Source organism: Equus przewalskii, chromosome 2, assembly GCF_037783145.1.
Source record: "Equus przewalskii isolate Varuska chromosome 2, EquPr2, whole genome shotgun sequence".
Lineage (NCBI taxonomy): Eukaryota > Metazoa > Chordata > Mammalia > Perissodactyla > Equidae > Equus > Equus przewalskii.
The window spans coordinates 82023489-82040337 of NC_091832.1; the positions used below are offsets into that span (position 1 = coordinate 82023489).

Genomic DNA, 16849 nt, shown 5'->3' on the forward strand with positions numbered 1-16849 from the left:
TCATCAGGCCTAACTGGGAAGATACGTTTCAGAACACAAATGCATGGCTCAATCCATACTGTACAACCAAAAAAACATGAGTTTGAAGAAGGCTGGGAAACTATCCTGCCTGAGAGAAATACAGAGAACCAAGAGGTGTCCAGGAAAGCATAGCAAAGACTAACCCCAAATGCATTAAGTACAAAAGGCAGAAGCTAACGCAAATGTTAAACAAAACCATGAGAAGCCACCATTCAAGATCAATACAGGTGGAAGCTAGAGAAAATTTCCAAGAAAGGACATTTTTTTAAGAAAGGAATAAATACTATACCTAAATTTAAAGCATAGAAACCATTTAAATGCCCAATAAACTGGGGAAGAGTTAAGTAAATGTGACCCCCATTCATAATTTACTTAACCACGTTTTTTCCGCCATCAAAAAATTTTGAGTTTATAATAAAATGGGAAAGTGCCATTTATCATATAAAGAAGAAAGAAAAAGAGGAGTACAATGTTGTAATTACATATGATCACAACTAATTATACAAAAGCAAGAAACAAGAAGCAATTTGTTCTGATATAGTTATAAGTATTAGGTAAAATACTTTCCTAACTCTAGATGGGTTAAGGTGAGCAATTCAAGTCGGAGTCTAGTACAACAAATACAGTCAGCCCTCCATATCCACGGGTTCTGCATCCACAGATTCAATCAACTACAAACGGAAAAGCCTTCAATGGGTGCATCTGTACTGAACCTGTACAGACTTTTGTCTTCATTATTCCCTAAACAATACAGTATAACAACTATTTATAGACCATTTACATCGTATTAGGTATTATAAGCAATCTAGAGGAGATTTAAAAGCATATGGGAAGATGTGCGTAAGTTATATGCAAATACTATGCCATTTTATATAAGGGACTCGAGCGAGCATCCACACATTTTGCTATCTGTGGGGGAGTAGGGGGTCCTGGAACCAACCCCCTGCAGATACCTAGGGATGACTGTACATCTTTTCAAAATCTCTGTGTAACAAGGATTAGGCACTAATGTAATAATTTTTCTGCAACAGTCCAATATATTATTAGATGGTTATATATTATTAAAAGATGGTTCCCTAGAAGTCACTATGAGAGTTTTTGTGTGTGTGTTTGACCTACAAATGCCTGAAAGGCTTGAAATGTAATACCTTTTCTTAGACCAAATGTTTCATGAAAGGGAAAAAAAAAAAATAGGGGAGGTGATCTCAACGTGACCTAAATCTTCAAACCTGGGCACAGGAGTGGCAGTGACCAGGCACAAGAGTGAGATGGGGTATGCAAAGTAAAGAATAACATATCATAAGCAAATGAACAAATACTTCATGTCAAAATTTCCTCAGTACCTTCAAATCTGCCTTCTGCACTCTAATCATTAACCGGGGACCTTGCAGTATAATTCATAATCAAATCTCTGGGCATTTAATCGCAAGAGGTCTTAGAAGTAACAGAATTCTACTTCTTCCATAATCCCACAGGAACAGTTTTATTATCATGTACTGGAGAGACACAGGCTCTTCTACTGCCTTTTAAGAACTGCAGATTGCTTCCAGATGCTTTTCAGGTGATTTCAAGTCTTTCCTCATTCTGTGACTCAAATTATGAAAGGGCATCTGTAATTCATGAGAAATATTTCTCCCATCCTAGTGTCCATCATCATACATCCTCTCCTTACACTCTACATTTTTAGGCACTCACACACATATGCTTTTACTTAGGTAATAAGGTATCGCTGTGTATCAGTAAGGACTTCACTGAGAACCGCTCTTATATTTTACCAGCATGATTCTGCCAGCAGCAACACTCCAAGACTTAAAGCTGAGTCCTTTGACAGTAATGTACAGAATGACATCGAAAGCAAGGTTAAATGGAACTCAAGTAAATTGAAAGGACTCTCTTAAAATTCACTGGATCTTGATAATTCTCTTGGTTGTCATCTCATTTAAAAACAAAATATGTCTCCCGCTAAAAAGAGGGGAAGTTGGCGGTTAACAATTCAGTCACACTCAAATCTCTCCTCAGGCAAGTGCTTTTCTTCTAACGAAACATTCTACCTCCACATAATAAAATCAAATTCAGGCTCACAATCCTTCTGTGGAATAGCTATGCCACATCCCTAATTTCAACAGAGGAACAAAATTTAAACCTCATTTCCAGATAGCATTAATTCAGTAAATTTAGGCCTCTACTGTGCTGAGTTCAGAAATCTGCTAATAGGGAATGCACAAAAAGCACAGCAAAACCACCAAATGAAGACTGTGTGGGTGGGGGGAGGATAATTAATACCCACATCATGGATTTCTCTCTGTATCAGGGAAACAAATGCAGGGAGCGTTTATACAGGAAGTGTGGATTTATCCATAATATTGTATTAATTGACCTGTGTTATAATCAAGTGCTTTTCTGGAGGGTAATCAACAAATGAATCAATCAAGATAGAAGTCTCGAACAACTGAACAAGTTTTCAAATATATGGAGTTGACTCTAACCTAATTATTGAATAATTTCATTCTCCAAAAGAACTGAACTGAGACAGGTTATATTCACATGTGGAAACTTGCAGAGTAAAATAAAATACTCTACATTGGCCCATAATCTTCCCTTAAACATATTATTAATAAGTCAGTCTTAAATGGATAGACCTAAACCCAATTCCTGAATTTTACAGATGATAAAAATGAAGCACAGAGAGGCTAAGTGAACCATTCAAAATTACACAGCTGGTAAATGGTGAAGACAGAGGTAGAACCCATATCTTCTAACCCACAGTGATGCTCTCTTCTCCACGTGAAGCTAACGATTCCCCAACTACCTACCCATTCTGTTGATTTCATTCTTCCCCGTGAACAGCAAAAATTTCAAAGCTCTGGGAAAACTGAATCAAACGACACTTCAATCCTCAATTTCCATTCAATCAATCCCTGAGATTTCACAGTAATTATATAGATTCTCTTCTTTGCCTAAGAAAACAGTGTAATTGGGACAATTTTGAGAAGGTCTCAACCACGAAACAAATTAGTGAGCTGCAGCATATCAGGGAGGAGGAAAAGCAGGCAGAGAGAGAGACTACTGGCATCTTAGAAATGAATCGAGAACGCCGATTTATTAAAATGAATAATGAAGGTGAATAATATCAAAATCTAAGTATTAAAGTGATGTTTCCCAACATGACAAATACTCATAACCTATTTCTTAAAGGAAAAAAAAAGTAATAATCATCATTGTTTAAGGTTCTCTATTCAAATAAATTTGGGGAATGCTGAACTCTAAACATCCCTCTTGAATATTCGGAAAGCACATTATGTGTAGTAAGGCTCTAAGAAGGCCTGTATGAAAGAAGCCTGCTTAGCGTCATTTAATCCAACATTTCCCAATCTTATTTCACCTTTGGTTTGCAGAGCTTGTACTGACATCCTCCAAGAAACATACTTCAGGAAGCACACATAGCATTTTGATGAAGAACATGAGAATGCCACTCATTAAGTAGCATTTTTAGTGAGAAGGGCTTCCTCTTCCAGGCCCAACCGTTAAAAATCAACTCTTGAGATAACGGAACCCTGTGATTACATGAAGATCACGACCACCACCACAAACATGTAGCAAGTGCTAAGTGGAAGGCACTATGCTACCTACAAATTTTTTTTTGAGAAGGAGTGAGGGTGTCTTCAAATTCAAATTATACTCCCCAGAGGCTGTATCTATTCATAAAAAAGCAAAACATTTTTTAACACAACCATATTATATACAGTGTCCTGTATACCTTGCATTTTCCACCAAACAACATATATTAGCGATGTTTCCAAAATGATACATAAAGAGATTCACTGGTATTTTTTTATGACTGGACTATTTTCTATAGTACTGTTGTAATGTAATGTATGTATTCAGTCTCCCGTGGATGAACATTTCAGTTGTTTCCAATCTTTAGCCATTATAACCACTACTACAATAAACATCTTTGTACATAAATTATTTTCTCATCCATATGATATGTATGTATATGTAGGATACATACATAGTATATTTGAATGTGTGTACATCTAGAATGTACATGAGATAAATTTCTAGAACTGAAGTTTCTCGTCAAAGGACATGAGATTTTTCATACTACAGATTTTGCCTAATTACCCACTAAAGAGACTACCATTTTGCACTCATAATCTCTACAGAGTAGATTATTAAACTTTTTAATTTTTGCCCATCTAACAGTGATCAACAGTACCTCAGTATAGTTGTAATGTGCATAGCTCTTATAATGAGTGGAGTTACACATCTTCTCATATGTTTAAAAGCCACTGTTATGTCCCTTCCTGTAGAATATTTGTATACTTTGTCCATTTTTCTATTGGATTGTTGGACTTTTTCTTATGGATCTGTAGCTCTTTATTGGGGAAATCAGTCCCCTTGTGATATCAGAAGTAAAAATTTTTCCCAATTTTATTGTTCTTTGTCTTCATGCAGGATTTTTTCAGGTTTTTTTTTTTTTTTATGTAATCAAGTTTATCAATCTCTTTTATGGCTTCTCAGTTTTCTGTCTTACTTAGAAAGGCCATACTCCAAGATTATAAAATAATTTTCCCATGCTTTCTGCTATAACTTATTTTTTTTTAATTTCTATTGACTATAGACTGATTTTGGCTTAACACTTGAGATATTGCTCTAAATAGTTTTTTCTTTTTCCCTCAGATGGCCACCTGTTTATCCCACTAGTACTTATTGAACAGAGTATCTTTCTCCAATTAATTTGAAAGACCATCTTTATCATATGCTAAATGTGGCATCTGGTAATACCAATGTTTCGATTACTGTAGCCTTACAGTATGTTTCTGTAACCACAGGCCTTCCAGGACCAGTTCCACTGACCCTATCTCTTACTAACAGAGTGATTAAGAATTGTCTTTCGGAAAAACTGCAGTCACGTAGCCAGAGCATGTGTAAAAGAAATCGTGATCTGAAACAATCTCGGAATTAAAGAGCCTCCTCCCCTACGGAACCTAAGGACCAGGACATGATGGGAACTTGAAGGTTGGACTCTTACCAGAAGCGAGGGGGTCCCTCACTCAGGAAGGTACGGTGTTCAAATTCCTTCCCCACCTCATCAAAAATGTTTAGAACCCCATCACAAATGTTTAGAACCCTGTCATAAATGTTTAAAGCCCTTCCATAAATGCTTGAAGCCCACCAATCAAAACCTGACCCACTAGCATTTCTGCGTGCCAGCCTGTTCTCCCTAACCTCTTAAATTTCACCTCAAATCCTGAATGGGGAGATAGATCTGAGGGCATGTGCCCCGTCTCTCTGCAGATTGATCTCACAGAATTAAAGCTGATTTCTCCCCACAAAGGCTGATGCCATAATTAATCAGCTTGTTTATGTGCATTGGGCAGAGTACCCCAATTTTGTGCAGTAACATTTCAAATCTCTTTTTCAGAATTGTCCTATTTGTGCTTATTTATTTTTCCATATGAACAAAGAATAAGGTTGTTTAATCCCCTCCTAAAAATTTTGCTATTTTTAATGGAATTATGTTAAACATACACATTAATTTAAGGAGAACTGGCATCTTTATATCCAAGAATATGACAGGCATTTTCACATCTTTTTTGTATCCCTCAGGAGCATTTTCAAATGCCTTCATATATATCATACATATTTCTTAAGTTTATTCTTAGGTATTTTACCCTTTTTTTAAGTTAGTGGTTTTTTCTTCCACTACATCTTCAAACTAGTTATTATTAGTGTATATGAAATCTACAAATTTTGACTTATTATTTTGGTAACCATGCACATTTATAAATGACCTTATTCTTTATAATTAGTTTTTCACTTGATTCTCTTGGGTATTCTAGTCATATTGTGCTATCGTTTGTGAATAATGTTCACTTACCTCCTTTCTGGTTTTTATACCTTTGTAACTTTATTTTCTTTCTCTTGTCCAACTACACTGACTTGTGATTGCAAACACCATTAATAAATACTGAAAGTAGTGAACATCCTTATTTTCTTACTGACTTTAATGGAAATGTTCTCAAACTTCCTATTAAGCCTGAGATAGTTTTTGGATTGAGATGGACACACATTATTCTGCTAAGGATATTTTCCTACTATATTTTTAGGGGTTTTTAAAAAAATCAATAATTGGTATTGAATTTTATCATACACCTTTTCTATCAAAATGACCGTATGATTTTTTTATACATATATTTAATAAGATGTTGAATGTCATTAACAAATTTCATACTACTGAACTTGCATTACCAAAACAATCCTCACTTGTTATGGTGTATTATTCTTATAATGTGTGCAAAGTTCATATTAAATGTGTCATCTCACTCAATTTTCTAAGCAACCCCACAAGGTGGGTACTAACATCCCAGCTGTTCTGGCCCTCGCTCACTGTACTCCAGCTCTCCTCCTCACTGCTCCTGACACACACCTAGCTTGCTCTGACTTCAGGTACTGTGCAGTGCCTGCCAGGCTTGCTGTTCCCTGAGATCCTCTGTCCCCAGATAGCCTCATGTATCATTCCTCTCTACATTTATTTCTCTGCTTACAGGTCACCTCAAGACAGAGGTCTTCCCTGTCTACCCCACATAAAACAGAAAGAAACCACCTTACAATCTCATCACTCTCCCTGAGATCCTGTTTCATTTTTGTTTGTAGCAACTGTCATCATCTGTCACATATATTTAATTTATATTAATTTATATTCCACTTCCTTCAATAGAACATAAGCTCCATGAGAGCAGGGGTTTTGTCTGCTAGGCTCACTGCTCACTTCCCAGAACCAAGAACAGGCCTGACACATAGAGATTATTTAACATTTGTTAACTGAACAAATGAACAAATGAAATGAATGAATGAATATCCACTCATAGATAAGAAAACTGAAGCTTAAAGAGGTTAAGTGACTAAAATCATACAGTGGCAGAGCTGGGACTGAAACCCAAGTCTAACTTTCAGCTGTCTACGCTTAACCCTTAAAACAAATGACAGGCCATTTTAGGCCACAGAAAATGCTCATGTAATCTTATGAATACTAAAGGGCAAGTTAGTGACTCTATTGAAAGTCAGAAGACAATTGTAGATGGTCCCTGCACAAGGTAAGTGAAAGAATCAGAAGATGGCATCCAAAGAATTCCCTGGAAATTATGGACATTCTCTCTCCTCTCTAAATACCCATGTGCCTCAGAGCAAGCATCATAAAGCTCTGACCTGCATCCACATGTGTCCTTAGATATCCGGAAGATAAAACTGGATGCTTCAGGGCTCACTGGCCATTAAATATGTGTTTACTACCAGTGCTGGCAGACACAAGGACTAGAAGTACACTCCCTCAGGGACCAGCCATATTACAACCAGCACAGACATAAAAGACCTGGCTTTGAAAATTATTTGCTCTTTCAAAGTCTAAGAATCATCTTTGGTTTTAACAGGCAATTTACAATTAGATATTTTTCATGTTCTTTCCCTCTTCTATCATTGGGGTACTTGCTTGAATCAACTTTAGGCTAGAAACAAAATTTTATAAATCTCCATTTCTGACATTAAACAGTATCTTTAATTTTTTTTTCCAGAATTCAGTCAAAACAAGTATTTTAGAACTGTGGGGCTGATCCAACATTGCAATGTGTCACATTTAATTCCATCAATGTAAAGAATAATGAGCAAAGATTGAGGTAGTGAAGCATAACTAAATGTTTTGAACCTGTGAATTTAAAAAGCAAAGCTCATTTATGTTATTTCTAAACAGTAAATAAAATCACTTTCCAACATTTCACTGTCAAATTACAGTAATTTTTCCGCCAGCACATACTTTAGGAATGCCACAAAAAGGACTTTTCTAACAGTTCATTCTATTGCTAACCTTCTAAATATTTCTCTCATTGGCTTCTATTCAAAGGTAAATGGAAGGCAGTAAAATTTATGGAAAATATATTCAACTGCTTAAAATACATCAACTAAAAGAAAAAAGATTTTAGAGCTATGTTATGTGTTGTGAAATTATATCTCCTTTACTTAGTCTCCAGTTTCAACGAAAGGTAAAAAAATTGACAGACTGGTCAAGTTCCAAATCACCTCCTACACAGAGCCCAACTCTTTCACCTCAAATTCTCACCTTGGTCAAGGCCAGAGTAAATACCTGTCCTTCACATTTTTACACAACGTCACTTTGTGTGCCACAAATACAAGCTTTCACACCAGGGAAGAAGCGAATTCCAGTGCACTGGACAAATTTCCGCTCTCTTAAACTAGCCTGTTGATCGTTCCCCTGACTTTCTCCGCTGTCAAGACAGTGAAAGGAAGAAAAGGATCTTTCTGTAAAAACTGTAAACTGCAACCAGATAAGTTTGCTCTTTAAGCAATTCACAGAGAAAGGTAAAATAAAACTCCGGTTTAGGTTTAAAATTTAGCTATGAAAATTATACGCTAGGACTTGACCAACATGTTGCAAGATTTTAATAAAATAAGATTATTAGAGCGAAGTCAACTGAAGTCAAATTTTACATTTCATGAGCCAAGGAAGAGACATTAAGAATTTTTTTAAGTAACATTTAAAAGATCCCAAACTTTATAAAATTAAGAAGAAAATGACAGTTGTACCAGTTCAGTTCAGAAATGCCTTCAAATAGAGAATTTAGGGAATCTAAAGACCATTGACGATATAAAAAAAAGGAAGACTAAAGGCTTAAAATCCTTTTTATAACGAAAGATTAATAATGAGAAAAATTCAACTTAATAAAATGCAGCTTAATATAAAAAAATAATTTATTCATCTTGCATAATACTATTTCATTTTATTTAGTTCTTTCTCTAAGAATTCTAGAGATTTTTATAATATTGTCCACTTAATCCTTCATTTACCAGTATAAAAGGAAAAAGCATTGCTATTATCATTTGCAAACCTGCAAGAGATTTTAGTAACAAAAAAAAGATATAGTTTCAGCAAACTTCAATCAAAGAAGACAGGAAGTACACTCTTTTTGCTTGGGTTTCTTGGAGGAGATGGGAGTGAAACATACAATAAAAACGGAAATATACGCCATCTAGGACTGGCTTAAGTAAGCAAACAGATCTGGAGTTTATTGGGCCAACGGTCTTGCCGCGCATGGACCTACAGGAAAAACAAGTTTGGCAGACTCCCAGTTCACACTCCAATATTTGAAAACACCTTTTTTATATTAAGTTATATCAAGCGCATGTTTTATAATTCTAATAGACTAACATCGGGTATCACCACTTACATTTCTGTCTTTGAATCTTAGAAGCAAGAAATGTTCAGAAGCATGTGGTAGCTGACAAAATTCTAACTTTCATATGAAATCCCTAACAGAAAACATTAAGACAACGAAGTAAATGGAGCAGGAGAAAGAAAATCCACCATTTTCAGAGGTGGAATCAAAAAAGAGAGTGAAGTACATATCCTTTGCAGTCACAGGGCATCTTGTACATGTCTCTATTAATATTTGTTTATGTTTTTATCTCCCTAGGAGGCTATGATCTCCTCCAAGGCAAGGACCTGGGTTTATATCATCCCAGACTATCAACCATTGAATTGAAATAAATGAACCAAGTGTTGAGTCAATTAACCTTTCTTAAATTCTCCTGACAAAAAATATTCACAACATTTGTGTTATATAAATTTTATCTGAATTAAAAAGAAACTCCCCCCAAAAAGAAAAAAATCATGGCCTGAAACGCATGTTAAAAGTCAACTGGCAGGGAAACGGCTTTTTAAAATTATTAAGGCAGGGGCCAGCCCAGTGGTGCAGCGATTAAGTGCACATGTTTCACTTTGCAGGCCTGGGGTTTGCCGGTTCGGATCCCAGGTGCGGACACAGCACCGCATGGCACACCATGCTGTGGTAGGCGTCCCACATATAAAGTAGAGGAAGATGGGCACGGATCTTAGCTCAGGACCAGTCTTCCTCAGCAAAAAGGGGAGGTTTGGCAGCAGATGTTAGCTCAGGGCTAATCTTCCTTAAAAAAAACAAAAAAAAAAAACAAAAAAAGCTTTAAATTATTAAGGCAAACCTACTTTAAAGTCAGATCATAAGTCTCTGGACTCTAACATAAGGGTAATATGTTTTAAAATAAACAATAAGCCTTGTAATCACAAGGTATTTCCTAACCCTACATATGTCCAGAGCCCTTAACTGTCCAGACAGGTGAATACACAACCTCAAAACACCCATTAAGCTATGGGTGGTTTCTGGGTCAGCTGATGGCATGCCATTGAAGCTGACTGATGCTCTTTATTTAGATACAAACAGATTCTATAATATTAGGTTTCACCATAGGAAACGTGGATTGGGAGTATGGGTTTTTTCCTCACAGGAAAAAATACACTAATGTTTAAAAAGAAAGAATGATGCTAGGCCAGTCCCGATTGCCTGGTGGCTAGGGTTTGTCGCGCTCTGCTTTAGTGACGTGGGTTTGGTTCCATGACACAGAACCACACCACTCATCTGTTAGTGGCCATGCTGTGGTGGTGGCTCACATAAAAAAAGAGGAAGATTGGCAACAGATGTTAGCTCAGTGCAAATCTTCCTCAGCAAAAAAAAACAAAAAACAAAAAGAATGATGCCAAAAGAGATCTGGAGTTAAAAGGAACTTCAGGAAATCCAGAGGCCTGCTCTGCTTCAGGCTCCCTCCTAGCCACAAGCATTTAATCTATTCTGCTTCTTCCAAGAAATGTAAAGACCACCACCATGGGTGGAGGCCTGATTGACTGAGACATGGCCCTGGAGCTCCTAAACGAAGCATCTGCCCTTCATCTCCCTCAATCTCCACTGCATCTGCACCCAGTGAAGATCGAAACAACAACAACAAAAATCTTATCCAGGTAAAAACATGGTTTTGGGTCACATTCACACCAGTCAGCATTTGAGGCAATTAGCTAACATCATGCCCACTGTCTTTGCCCCACAAACTAAAATCCTGGGGGAAAAATGCAGTGTGGCCACAGGCCAAAGAAAGAAAACAAAAAACGTCAGTAAAGGATGCAGAGGACGAAGATATTATTATTAATTACCCAGTCTCAACTCCTAATACTGACATCAACAGCTTCAAGAACACAGAGCTTTCACGTGACCCATCAGATTTCACTTGATAGACTGTAAGACGGCAGGGCAGAAACCCTCTTCTCTTTATTTTCACTGTTGTTCAAACCACAAATGTACAAACTCTAAAATTAATACACATAATTTATATTCCTCCCCCCAAAAAAGTCTAAATAACATTAATATGCATATTCCTGACAGAAATAAGGAGTCACTTGCTCAAAGTTAACTGTCATAATCAAACCTCTGACTTGCTGACAGAAAGAACCACTACCCTACACACTAATGCCTTTTCTACCCACGCACCGCCAGGAAACTGAAATAAAATGATGGACATCTTGATGTCCTTTTTAGTGACCCCATTGAAGTGAAATAGTAATTCAAGTCAGGACAAGAATCTTTATAAGAAGTTTTCTAAGCACAAATACTCCTTTTGGAAAATGCTCTGGCCCTAAGCCCTCAGCACAGATACCTTTTATGTGCCAGCCTGCCTTTACACACAGAATATCATTATGGAATCACAGACACAATGCATTCGCAAAATAAAAGTAAATTAAATATCCACATATACAGCTTTCTTTTCTGCACTATTAGACAAAAAGCACAAGTAGAATAAGTGAGGCACTGACCTCTAGCTTGAACACAAATGGAATTACCCTACCACACATTATTTAAAAATGCAAAGCACAATCTCAAGTTAATTTGTCACTTGGAGAAATCGCTGTGCTTTTATGATAAGAATTCATTTATGAGAAGCTCTTAGCACAATTTTCCCCTTAACCTTCTCAATTTATCTTACATTTGCTACTCTTCCATAGCAAACTTTTATGTGCAATTTTAAGGCTGTGTAATGTAAGTTACAAGGGCACTAGTCTTTGACACCCAAAGAACAATCTAATGAAAATGAGGTGATGCTAGCAGCTGCCAACGACTTGCTCTCTTCTGACCCAATATGCTAAAAAATATAGGATTTTCTATGATCTTTGTGGAGGAGAAAAGAAGAGGGGCTGGGGCCGGCTTTTATTTGACTGAGAAGTGGGAAGATTATATCTATAAAATTTTGTTGAAAAATCACTAAAATACAGAACAGCAAAAAAGAAATCCACAATTTTAACATGATCCATTTCCTTTAGAGAGAGAATAATAATTGTAGGTGCCAGTTAAACAACTGGTCTTTTATCCACAATGAACTTTTGAGACTTCTCTAGGCATCATCCAAGTGTATTTAGAAGTAACCAGAGCATGAAGTAGTGGGAGTGTCCAATGCTTTCCAATTAAGGATAAACTTAGTGATACTGTTTCACGCTTTTCTCTAAGCCTCAGTGTGATCAACTATAAATAGAGATAATATCTCCCCACTCTATATACCTCACAGGATTGAATTTTTAAAGGAAACTATACCTGAAACTACTGGATAAGCAGGTTGTTGACAGCAAAAAGTAAGCACCCTTCCCACCAACAGAAACAGCAAAGCATCATTGCTCAAGTTAAAGAATCAGTCTTACTCTACTTAATGTATATAGTAGCACCTGAGGGGACCATAAGGCAGGCTAAGACATGGTTGCCAATCCCCCTGAAAGCTCTTCCATCTCAAATGGCTGCACATCTTGTGAAGATTTCCTAAAACTATTATCCAAAAGCAGCTAAAACAATCATTAATCAGCTTTTTTGGGGGACAGGGCACAGATCCTTTCTAGAATCTAATGTGGACCCTCTACCCACGAAAAACCATATCCATACATCTAAGCAAGGGTTATTTTCCTGACATCAAGGGTGGTTCTTGGGTCTTACGTTAAGAATCCCAGCTACTGAATGAACCCCAGGCTGCTGAATGACTGACTAGTTAATCAGAAAGACAGAAGAGAAAAGAAACAGGTTGATAACCCTAAAGCGGATAAGATGATCATGGTTACATAACTGCTACACTTAGGAAATCCTCCATCAGACTCGTACTGGAGACAGAAAGCTAAAGGTTTGCGATTTCGAGTTACCTCAGCAGTCTTCAGACAAATGAGTCCCTGGCCTGGTCAAGCAGAAAATCACTTCCTTTCATTAAACAACCAGACTTCCAACTAACACCTAAAAAACAATGTTAACGTACATCCAGTGGCTACTTCAGAATTTCCACATAAAAGGGACCAAGGGGTGGTAATCTAATTGGAAGCCAGAGCTGGAGTATTTGTTTCAAAGATAAAGTTGCTTAGGACTTCACAGAAGATGGAGAAAACATCATATTTCCATAGCAAAGCAAGAAGAGTTCTATAGGAAGTGGGAGGAGGAGGGAAGCAGCATTCACACACACCCCCAAGCCAACCCTTGGCACCATCACTGTGTTCTCCAACACCAGTGGTTCTCAAACTTTAATGTGCAGCAGAATCACCTAGAAGGCTTGTTAAATACCAGTTGCTGGGCTCCACCCTCAAGGTTTCTGATTCAGCAGGTCTGGGGTAGAGGCCAAGAACTTGCACTCTAACAAGTCTGAAGGGATCCTGCTGCTGTTCAGGGGACCACACTTTGAGAATCACTGATCTAGACAGTTAGAGCCTATCCATGTAGGACATCTCAACTTCTTAAGTACCTTCATAGTCTCATCCAGACGCCATACTTGTCATCAAATTAAGAAAACAGCACCACTCTGTCACGTGAGTCAGCTTCTTACCTGTGGTACCTAATGGTGCACATCGGTTGGGCTGAATATTCACAACGTACAATAAGTGTCTTGACTAGTGAGTTGTCTATAGGTAATTCACACCACAGATAAATGCAGAGGAAGAACTCTGAGCAGTGTGTCTTAAAATTTTACCCTCAGGAAGCAATAAACAGTAAATTGGTGCTAGGAAGATTTACTTAACACAGCAAAACAACCATTACTCCAGAGCTGTGGTTTTCAAATTGAGCTCCACAGAGCCCCAGATGTTATATCCAGATACCTCAAGGTTGGGGTGGGGAGTAGAGATATGACAGAGGCTTTTGGACTCCCATTTTTAGTCTCTCTCTGAACTAGAAATTCAGCTTTTTTCTGATTTACACATTGGTATAAATTATATTTATGAGTGGTTTTACTGTCCCTTTGAGGGAAAGAAAAGTTCAAGAACACCAGATTTGATTACCTCTATGAGTCCCTTCACTTCTGTGATTCTATTATAATGCAACAATCAAAAGTTGAGTGGCAAGCCAGCCCTGATGGCCTAGTGGTTAAATTTCAGCGTGCTCTGCTTCAGCAGCCCGGGTTTGGTTCCTAGACACAGAACCACATCTCCTGTCTGTCAGTAGCCATGCTGTGGCAGTGGTCCACATAGAAGAATTAGAAGGACTAGTTATACTAGAAAATACAACTATGTACTGGGGCCTTGGAGAGAAAAAAAAAAACAGAGAGAGAGAAAGATTGGGAGCAGCTGTTAGCTTGGGGCAAATCTTTGCCAGCAAAAAATAAACAAAAAATAACAACAAAACTTTAAAAATTGAGTGGCACATTACAAAAATAAAAATATCAAACTGGCCCAGGAGGCTGACAAAATGCTAAAAATAGCATCAGAATGAATGGCTAGCAGTCAGATCACATTTGCTTCTGGGATAAAGGTCTAGACGTCATACACAGAAGCTTCCAAACTCACTGAGGGAAGCAACTGAACCTCTGTAAATGGAATGTGAAAAACAAACTCTAATGGTAATTTATCTCTACTTAAACTTGCCCTGTCAAGCAGATACCTTGCAGAAACAAGAGTCTTTTCAGTAAGTGCCAGGGTGACACTGTGAGATACAGAACAAGATGCCACATGCTCAGGATTGTTTTCAACAAGGTCACTTACTAAACTGCTAAAACTTTTCTTTATGATATATGTTTGCAAGCTACCAGGCAAGTTATGCATAAAGTGCTAGGATCATTACTGTAGTCCACAAGTGGACCAAGCTGAAAAGACAGAACGGGGCACAGGGCGAGATAAAGGGGAGAAAAGGTGGTTTGGGGGTGATGGACAACATAGTATTATTATGCTTTAATTTGTAAGTCACCCATAATTCTAGTGTTCAAAACCATCTCTGAGGGGCAAATAAGGAAATAGAACCTTATAAGTGGGGGGGCATCCATTCCTGGGATGTCAAAACTGTTTAAAATGACTAGAGTGTCCTGTCATGGAAGACATGGGTTTGGTATTTTTAAAAAAGCATAGTAAGGGTATCAAAGCTACCCAGATCTCATACACACATCATCATCCTACTTTCAACCAATCCCCATTGCTACCTTCTTTGGCTAGGGCAGCATTTAGAGGTAGGGAGAAAAGATAATCTCAGTAAGTCAGTAATTTGCAATCCAATTCCAACAGACAATCTAAACCACTCAGCAAAACCCATCTCTTCTAAACCAAAGCAGCCAGAATGTCCCTAGTGGTATCTGCTCTGGGGAACGTGGAGGGTGGAGAGGGCATCAGGCAGAGGTGTTACGTAGTCATTATTTCGTTCAACAAAAATGTTTTCTGAGCTCCTTTGGCAATGATGAATAACACACACAGATAAGGGAGGACTACTGTAAAGTCATTCCTAACGACACAAGGGTCTAGGTTAGAGTCCAAAGTCAAACTCAAGGCAGTAATTACAAACAATTGAAAATACCCCCTGAAAATTCCCTAAAATTCCTCATAAAATATAACACTATGCTGTTTCTCACTAAGTCCAAGATAACCAGTATTTCCTGCCCTTTGAGGAAGACGATTGTCACCCTCAGGTAAACACCAGATGAAATATTTGGCCTGCACTTTGTGAATCATTCAGTTAAACCCAAATGCTCAAACTCTGAGAGGAAATGAAATCTCCCTCCACACAGCAGGCTCATATCTCCCAGCTCATGTTCACTCTAGGACTATGCTCTCATATTTCGATTGTCATTTCTTGTCCCTTTTTTTTCTTTTGGCCAAGTGCATTAGTTTAATTCCTAAGAGTAAAATATGCATATCATGACTGCTCTGTAATATCACCACCTTAACATTTACCCAAAGACATGCCCCAAATGACCCCATTTCTTTGAGTCAACATATTGTGAACTCTTCTTTTGGATGCAAACATATGACAGAGAAGGGTTAACCGTTAAACATGTTAACTCCACACAAAACAATCAGTTTTACCAAAGTAGCTCATTTATCTGCAAAGATGAGAGACACGAGGGAGCAAACTGGTAGGTTTTGGTAGGTGGAAAGAAAATCAAGATGCAGAATATGAAATACATTCCCAGAAAATTAGACCCTGTCAGGGAACAATGTAAACCCATGGTGCACCCCAGAAAGAGGACTGGAGGAGAAAAGAGGGGGATTCTAATGACATACATTCCAAAGTTCTTCATGGTCAGCTCTACCCTCATACATTACAAAGCAGAGCCCATTCCCAGAGTCCTTCAGGTGAGGGATGATTCAAGAAACAGAGATGGGCGTGGTAGGCTATTCTGATTCAACTCAACTAGATTACCCACTCAATTACATAGTCCCAACTACTGTCTTCCACTCCCTTCAAGGTCACACAAACTGCTGTGGTTCCAAACATATCCCTGGAGCTAATACAGGCACCCACATTCTTTTCCATTTCTATTCTCACACAGTCATAAGAGCGAACGCCACACCCACCACACCCTAGCTTCTGCCGGGCAGCATCCACAAAGTAAACTTGACCATTTGCCGGGAAACATGGCCCTCTCCTATTCCCAGAGATGCAATATACGGGTTTCCCCCCACTATCCCAAAGTAGAGCGTTCCTATGAAACCTTTCGTAAGCTGAAATGGCAT

At 37.9% G+C, this 16849-nt stretch overlaps 1 protein-coding gene across 7 annotated transcripts in view; it reads right to left on the reverse strand.

Annotated features, from left to right (window-relative positions):
* FHIP1A (FHF complex subunit HOOK interacting protein 1A) overlaps nt 1–16849 on the reverse strand; it is a 224460-nt gene that overhangs the window by 162475 nt on the left and 45136 nt on the right. The gene's annotated exons all lie outside the window — the stretch shown is intronic.